Source organism: Vanacampus margaritifer, chromosome 2 (genome assembly GCF_051991255.1).
Source record: "Vanacampus margaritifer isolate UIUO_Vmar chromosome 2, RoL_Vmar_1.0, whole genome shotgun sequence".
Lineage (NCBI taxonomy): Eukaryota > Metazoa > Chordata > Actinopteri > Syngnathiformes > Syngnathidae > Vanacampus > Vanacampus margaritifer.
In genome coordinates, this window is record NC_135433.1 from 44,478,604 (window position 1) to 44,487,745 (window position 9,142).

Sequence of the window (9,142 nt, forward strand, 5' to 3'; positions counted from 1 at the left end):
TCCCTTCAAGAGGGGAAGAAAGCAGAACCTGAACACTTGATCACCTTTCACACGTTTATCCTTTAATCCTTCATGTTTACATTCACGGTTCTAATAGTACGCCACATAATCCATTTGTATACTGTCCGTTCAATGCTTCCACTGGTGCTAAATTGTACTTGATATATTGCGGATGCTTCAGTCAGCACCGTGCAAAAGCTTGAAGAGAGGTGACACGAGTGTCTTGTTTATTGTTTTAATATGGCCGTCGGGTTGGCGGCACAAACACACGCACGCACGCACACACACACACACACACACCAAACGGAAGGAAGCCAAGCTAAAGCAAAATGTCTGCAGCAGATGTCACCCTTTCCACTGTTAAAAGTCTGCACCATCAATTGTTCAAATTAAGCTCCTCCCTTCCCTTTTCTATTTTTATTTGTTTTCTATTTGGGAAACGATCTATTGAATGAACCAAGTATTAGGGCCATACTGAACGCTGACAATATGAGTGGTAAAGAGAAGTCATTTTTCGGTAAGATAATGTATTAGGTCTTAATACAAGATGATGTAAGAACATTTATTTTTATGAGAATATATACTGTATATATGTAGTCAATGTTATAATAATAGGGATCAATTTATGAGAACAAAATCTCAGGTTTATTGTTTCCTTTAAAATTCTTTATAATGACCAAAAATTCCAAAAATACATTATGAAAAAAGCTACAATGTAGATTAAGTCGTTATATTACATGAAAAAAAAATATTTGGGGGGGGGGGGGATTTTCCAAGATGGATATACTATTTTTGTAAAAAAAAGAAAGCAAAAAAGTATTCTCGAGAATTTCAAGAAAAGTGGATTTAAAGGTTAAAATCATAATGCTACAAGATTAAATTTGAAATTTACATTTACAATATTTAACAAATCTATGTAACCAGAATGAAGTCAAAATTATAACAAGTAAACTCCAACACCAGCGTAAATGAAATAACTAAATAAGTTTTCATTTTAGAATTTTAGTTTCTAATCATGCATTTTTCTCTTTCAAAAAATATTCTGGTAAAAAAACTTTAATAAAAGAAAATAGTTTTAAAAAAATTGTGATGAAATAACGACTTTATTTCTATGTAAATATGGATCTAATCATATAGCTTGATTCTTTTCTAAGATGATTTTTTTTGTACAAATACAATAACTGTAAAATTATGGTATAGTATTTGCCCTAAAATTTGTTTTATGGCAAACTCGCTAAATACTTGAATGGACTTTTTTTTAAAAGCAACCAAAACACAGTGAGTTTTTTTTTTTGGGGGGGTGCTCCAAGCATGGGGGTAAAACTGAGAATGTTAAAAAAATAAAAATGTAATGCCCACTTGATTGAAAGCAGATGCTTCTGCCCTGTCGCCCCCCCATCTGCACGCCCCTGAATACCCGCTGTGGGATCAAAGTTTTTCTTCTGAATTTTCTGGTGAAATAATGTTAGTTAAAAAAAAAATCCTAAAAGTTGTACTTTTTTTTTTGAATTAAAAGAAGAAAAATGTCAGAAAATTCTTACATTTTTTTGGGTCTGGTACTTTGAGTATTTTCTCATAACAATCCATTTTCTTCTCGCAACTTTAGATTTGATTTTGTAAAGTCAAATTTGTGTCCCGCTTGACTGTATTGTCGACTTTTGTTTCCGTGTGGCTCTAATACTCGGCCAATGTGACGTCACATGATTGCAGGGAATTTGTGCTTTGAGGCGTGTAGCAGCATCAGACACTGGCATGAATATTTCACAACTTGATCATCAAACAAGGATTGACACCTCAAAAAACAAACAAACAAAACTATTATACTTTGATTTAAGTTGCATTGCATCATTCACAGGAAGGAAGGAAAAAAAACAAACAAGCACAATCTTGTCGTCAGTGCACATAGAGGAAGAACATTGTTGGAAAGTACCTGTGATTTTTTTTTTTGTGTGAGTATTTTCATGAACGCACCACACGATTGCGACAGCTCTCTCTCTCTACTTTCTGTTCCTGCCTGGGCAAATTCCACGGAATACAACCAGGGCGGGAACCTTGAGTCACATTTTGCAAACAAAACAAAAAATCTGTCTGGCTTTTGAGTTTGACAATAACGAGTAATGACGCTTATTTCGCTTTCTGAGCATGGTTGTAAACATCTCGGCAAGACGACTGCATGTGTCAAGTATAGACGGGAGAGTCCTGTCTTTTATAAAGCAGTTTAGTTGTGCGTGGATGTAAAAAAAAAAAAAAAAAAAAGTACAATGCATCCATTAAAAAAAAAGACGTTTTTTGTCTTTGCCGACTGTTTTGTGCGCCAATATTGCAAGGATGAAGCTTTGTACATTAATCAGGTCAATCCGTTTTCAATATGGTTCACACACACACACACACACACACACACACGCACACACACACAATTATGCACTTGCTGACAATATCAATACAATATTACCATATTTGTACCCACTGTTTAGAAGAAAAAAAAATACACTTTTGTATGCAGCTCCTTTCTATGAAAAACATTCCGATGGCATTTAATGTCCTGCATTGATCCGATTCACTCCATCCACATTCAGTCTAAGGTGGGGGGCTGCGCAAAACAAGCCCCCCCCCAAAATGCATGCAATACTCATTTTTTGGCACCATTTTAACATTTGCATTTTGGTTTTTATGGGAGTTGCGTTTATTTTGTGCTGTTTTTTGAGATAGTTTACTTGAATATTGGCCCAAAAACAAGTCTCGCTCTTCCATACAGTGCATAAGAAATCCATTAGACCAGTTTACGATGGCTTTGGTTATTGCCAAAATAATTGTTTACTTTTCCGTCATAGATAAATTAACAAGGAACACTAAATGACTCAGTGGAGCCCCCAAGAAATTAAGAAAAAAATGCAACAAGTGATCTAATTTCCTTTAATTGATCTGAAAATTATTATTCATTTGCTACAAATAATGTATCTTTCTCTTCTATCTATGCTAGCGACGTGCAATGACTGACAATTACCAATGTTTCGGAACACGGTGACAGCCCACAGATTTGCAAATTTTGGCACCCTCTTAAAATAATGGCCCAAGTAAATTTTTGGGGGGTTGCAAAAAAATTTTTAAAAAATGTTTTGCCTAAATTATCTTCTCACGATGCAAATGGTTAAATGTTCTATGTTTCTTAAAAAATTTGAAAAAATGACTTAGGTGATTATTTTGAAGTCAACCTTAAGCATTTCTTGACAATAATATGTTACAGTATATGTGACCTCACTAGTCTAAACATGACATTCTAATTAATATTACATTTGTGGAAGAAGAGTAATGAAGCAAAATCCAGCTATTTTTATCATCTCAGGGGACGGCCATTTTGCCACTTGCTGTCGACTGAAGAGGACATCACAGTTGCTCAGGCAACAACCAATCACAGATCACCTGTTTTCTTAAGTTGCGCTGATTGGCTGTTACCTGAGACGTGTTTTTGTGGTCAACTCTTTGCAGGAAACTGGCCTAATAAATGTGTTGAGCACTGCATGGCTGACAAACAAAATTCATTTGGCCTCCTCACGTTCTGCATGGCGCTCGTTTCTGATTGACTCTTCCAAAGTTTTTTGATGCAGTTTCAAGGCTGGTGATTTTTTTTTTTTCTGTTTTCCTGTTCACCGACATTCAAAAACAACGAAAACAACGCTGTCACAAAGCAGTCTCTTGTGCAGGAAGAGGAAGAGGAAGGGGATGGTGTTTTAAGACCACCCAACTCCAGGCTGGGACGGCTTTCCTTTTGAAGGGGATTTATTTGCTGCCAAGCGTCCGCCACTGCCGTCATCATCATGACGACGACGCCACGCCGTTGAGGGCGTTGCTTTCTGTGCTGGCGCTGATTGACAGCACGCCGGAGTCTATGGGGGAGGAAACTGTACAGACCATTAGAGAGGGGGGGGACGCTCCTGAAGGGCTGGAATCTGAGTCAGAGTCTAGAGAATCCTGTGAAGGATGATCAGTCAATGTGGTCGCCATGGCGACGGTTGGTTCTGTGATGGGAGGGGCGTCGGGCGGAGGAAGCGGGGAAGGGGATTGAGGTGGTGGCGTATGGCCGGATGAGGGCAAAACCAAGTCTGGAACGGGGGAGGGAGGGGGAGAAGGATCGTCGCCGCAGGGCGGAGGCGACGGTGGCGTTGATTGGTCCTCTATTTCTAAGTGGATGTCTGAGCAGAGAAGGGAGGGGGGAGCGGATAAATCGCCCTCTGTTGATGGTGGACCCGATTCCTTGGACGTAGCGTCCAGACGGTTGCGGGGTTCCAAATCGGGAAGCACTTCCTGCGTAGGGGACGGATGTAGGCTGTCGTCCGTTTGGAGGACGACGGCATGAGCGTGGGGTTCAATAGAAGCAAGGACCACTTCTGAAGGTTTGTCCTGGTCGGACAACAGCGGGTGCGAGTGCGCAGGCGTGGAAGACAGGAGGCGTTCTTGGCTGGCGTGTACGATGTCATCTTTCGTCAGCGCGTCGTCGGTCTCGTCGGCGGGCAGCTCGGGTTCGGCGAGGTCCATGGAATCGGCGGCCGAGTCCATGGTGGAGATGGCGGTGGCGGCCACCTCGTGCAGCGGCGTGTCGTGCACGCGCGTGTAGTCCCGGGCGCTCTCGGAGGGCGGCAGCAGCTTGCGCGGCGGTAGCAGCGGCTGGCGCGTGTAGCTCTCGCCGTCGGCCAGCGTCTCGGGCAGCGGGTGGTAGCGCGTCTCGGGCAGCAGCAGGATGCAGATGATGCAGATGAGCGTGCAGCAGGCGAAGATGATGTGATGCAGGAAGTAGCCCTTCTGGTTGTGCAGCTCCATGATGGGTGCCGTCAGCATACCGAAGCCCGCGCTCGCCAGGACCAGGCCCAGGCCGCCGCCCCTGTCACAATGCAGATTAGGGATGACTGATAAGAGAAAATATGATAACACTTTTTTTCAGACTGATACCAGCACGAGTACTCAACTTAATAGTCACCGATACCAAGTACCGATACCACCAGAACTTTTGATGTTTAAAATTAAAACAAAGACAGATTTTAAAGACCTATATATATTTCCCAAAACAGCATTATTCCTTAACGGTACATGAAATTAAAGACAATTTTCTATTGTTGTAATTTCTAATTCTTAAATCCACCAGAGGGCATGAGTACCAAAAATAAAAAATAAAAAATAGCAATGAAAACATTTAATACAAATAAAACCAGCTGCTCTTGCTCTGCAAGCCTTGGGCTCTTGGGGGCAGTGTGCATGGAGTACACATTACATTAAGATAAGAAGAGTAGAAGAAGAAAGTTTGGCTTGAGCTTTATTAATGATATAACTTGTTTTTAATATATCATTAAAGGCACATATTCTATATATGTGCCTTTGAGTATTGTTATAATACATGTCTGTATGTGTTGCTACAGCATACATGTGTGAATATTCATTATTTGAACGAATAGCACTCCTGGAATTCTATGCCAATTTTCTATTAGCATGTCAATGGGATTTGACATTGGCTGCTAGCATTAGCACAAAAACGTGTTTCTAACCAGAACTACTTGTATTTAAACATGCAATTTGCGTAATCTGTTTTGTTAAACTCCATCTTGGGTGTCATTAAACGTACATGTTCTATGCTTGCTGTACACGCAACGCGGTGCATTCAAATAAAAACAATTATGACCTTACACTATTCTGATTAATATTGTTTTTGTGGACTATGAAGTAAGCAGCAAAATCCACCCAAATATTTTTTTTTGACTTGACTAACTCAACCAGTGTTTGTATGATGACAATAAATAAAATATATATATATATTTTTTTTTTAAATGAGTATGAACCTTAGACTACCATCCTCAGTCAAGAATAACGACAAAGACGTTTTGTGGCTGTTTTTCTGTTAAAAGGTGACCACAATGCAAGACCAGTGAACACAGTCACACCTGCTTTCCTCAACAAGAACATGATGGGGCATCTAGCGCGACAATGGCCCAAAGCTCTCTCTCAATAAAACAATACAAAAATTGGCCCAAAGCGTATTTGCAAGGAGTGGCTCAAGAGGAAACATATTAAGGTCATGAAGTGGCCTCGCCAGTCTACAGACCTCAAACAACAAAAAACCTGATGGGGGAAGTGAAACAAAAGCCAAGAAATTAAATTCTGCTCACGTAATCAATAAACAACTGAGATTGTGCATTTCTCTGTCATTTACAAATTCACCCATTTGGTGTGTTGCAGCATATTTCAGTATGTTATGGAGTGCCTGTTTTCAGACAGCAGAGAGCGCTGCAGCGCCACTTCATTTCCCAGCCGGCACTACTTGCAATCCAGCAGGTGGCGCCCTTCAAGCGCTTTGCACACAGCAGCTGAGCGCACCTTACGTAAGGCCACATACAGTCAAGCTGTCTTGCACAAGCTGCGCCTTTGTCAGACAGTGATGGCGACAAAAGCAGAGTCTCTGGCATATGTTCCATTCTTCCATCTTGGAGAGGAGGTGGAGCAACAAATCTATGTCAATGAGATGGAGTCACTTGTACTGACTGTTACATTTCAAGGGGGTCCTCGGTTACTACTTTGTATGTTAGTGGGAATGCGGTTAATCCTGGGAGGGCCAAAGAGATTTTGGGGAAAATATGATGTAAGGCACGTTCCACACCGCTGACGCTTTTACCTGATGACGGTGGGTGTGATCTCAGCACAGAAGAAGATGCTCAGGTTGCTGACGGCGTGGGAGGAGAACATCCCGATGATGGAGAAGGCGATGGAGAAGTTCTTCTTGAGTGTACTTGAGCTATCTACACACAAACACCAGCACCTGGATTCATTTGGTCTCAAATAATATTTAAAATCTATCATTGCAACTTAAAAAGATAACTACACCATTTTTGGCATATATTGCACAGTACAGTACTGTAGTATATTTTTAGACTGGCAGCTGGTGCTTAATGTTTGCCATCATACAGTAGCAGGGTTTCTGCAGGTATCATCACATCTAATTTAATGCAACTTGAAATGAATTAAATGCCCTTAAATGCTTGCACGCGCACATATACTGTACATAATTGCATGTGCTGTACTTATGTATTGGGGCTGTTAGCAGGGATGGACTGGCACAAATAAATAAATAAATAAATCGGTCCTAGCATTTTAACTTAGGCCCACCTAGTTCTGCTACTGATGTTTATTAACGATGTTTCAGTTTGCTATCTAGATTCGAAATGGAGTAGTGGACTGATCCTTCTAAATTGTGTGCCTGTCTCTTGTGGTAAAATGTAGGAAAATAATAATGAAAAAGCACTGCATCGGCCCCAAAACAGGCCGGCCCACCGGGCATCGGCCCTGAATGCCAGATGGCCAGTCCAGCCCTGGCTGTTAGTCAACAATTTTTAATCCTAAATCCTAAAATATCTTTTTAAAGTTTTTCATACCCTTGGTAATTAAAAGTGGACAAACATAATTACTAAATATAAATGTGGTTGTATATTAGTTCAATAATGCAGTAATATTATTTTAAGTAATTCATAAAGTTAGAATAAATAGTTCCGGTTAGTGCTGTCAATATCGGATATTTTTATAATCAATTAAATTATAGATTTTTCAATCGATTAATCAACTAATCTGATTAATTTTAATTTGGCATTTAAGTCTATAACAAACACATTTTTCCCTCCCTGATTACTGTTATACATACATACATACTTCATATTCGTATAGTGATTAAAAAAGGGGGGATTGATATTGTACCGTGTTATCGGTTCGGTGATTGTTTTCCAAAGTAAAATGTCTTATTTTGATGATACACAGAAGATAATCACTCTTCTTTCGTGAAGGACTGCAGAAATCAGTGAACAATTACTATTGAAAAGCTGAAATCAAAGGATTTGGACCATTTTAAATTAAAAAAAATGGCTCCAAACGATTACTTGGTTATTAGAATAGTTATCGATGAATTAGATAATCGATTACTTGTTGATTCATCAATTAATTTTGACAGCTCTAGCTAGGAGTTTGAAACATTGAGTCATAGTTTTGTGTTGAGGTCATTTTCTGTGTTTCATGTTGGACATGACAGAACGCTACATTTTTCTTTTCAAATTTTCAAATGTATGTAAAATAAAGCATGAACAACAACTGTATAAAAATTTTCAATGCCTCTCAAAATCACATTTAATGCTTCATAATGCCCTTCAAGGCCTTTTGATAAAACCTTATTAATTACTTTTTGGCTTTTTAATGACCTACGGAAACTCCTGAGTACATACCCCAAACCACAAAAAGATTATAGTCATGCAATAAGCTTACCTATATTGAGATGTGTACTATACTTTCCCAGCACTGAAAAATAAATCAGAAGAAAAGGGTGTGTCAGATGTGAAAGAGAAGGAAATAAAAACACAACTGCCTCACGATTAACAATTAAATCTACAATCAAACAAGACAAAAGCTCGTCAACACAAAGTGCAATGTGAACGCAACACCTTGTGTTATTATGTTGACACAAGTTGAACATTAAGTCGCCGGTAACTGAATAAACCAACTCATGTTTTGTTGGTACACATTGACCATCATGGCCGTTTGCGGACATGTCCAAACTCTCTATTAGGATCAGCTGACATGAGCGCAGGACACACATCAATGTGCAAGCGCTGGACAATTCATTACGTATGCCTCCCACAATTTGACAATATTCAACCACTTCAAAATGGGATAGCTACAAGTTAATGAATTACAACCATTAAAAAAAAGACCAGAAATTCTCAAATAGAGCCATCCATTTTAATGGACCGGATTAGTAATTATTAATTATTTGACAAATAGCCTAACAGAGGCCATAAGAGAATATAGAGTACAATAATCTGTCTGAAAATATATAATATACTGTATTACTACATATTATTTCATTGTAATATCCTTGTGGCCAATTCAAATTAAATTCCAAATAACATTTTGTGAGTTTCTTGCTTTACAATTTAAACAATGAATTAAAAAAAGAAGTCATAATATGAATAAAATGTGTGGTTTTAATTGGACAATAACAAATAGATTTGATTTGATCTTTAAATTTGTAGTTTTAATTCACTATTTACATGAAATTAAAAACAATTTTTTAAATAAATAAAATAGGCAAAAAAAACAGGAATTAAAATTAAATAAAGAA

The 9,142-nt window shown here is 38.8% G+C and overlaps 1 pseudogene across 1 annotated transcript in view; it reads right to left on the reverse strand.

Moving 5' to 3' along the window:
- LOC144043780 (solute carrier family 22 member 23-like) overlaps positions 1-9,142 on the reverse strand; it is a 48,559-nt pseudogene that overhangs the window by 145 nt on the left and 39,272 nt on the right. Inside the window, exons 8-10 of the transcript XR_013291161.1 lie at positions 8,287-8,319; positions 6,656-6,779; positions 1-4,876 (exon numbers count right to left, since the gene is read on the reverse strand). The exon at positions 1-4,876 is cut by the window's left edge and continues 145 nt beyond it. The product of XR_013291161.1 is annotated as a solute carrier family 22 member 23-like (transcript). The remainder of the gene's footprint in view (positions 4,877-6,655; positions 6,780-8,286; positions 8,320-9,142) is intronic.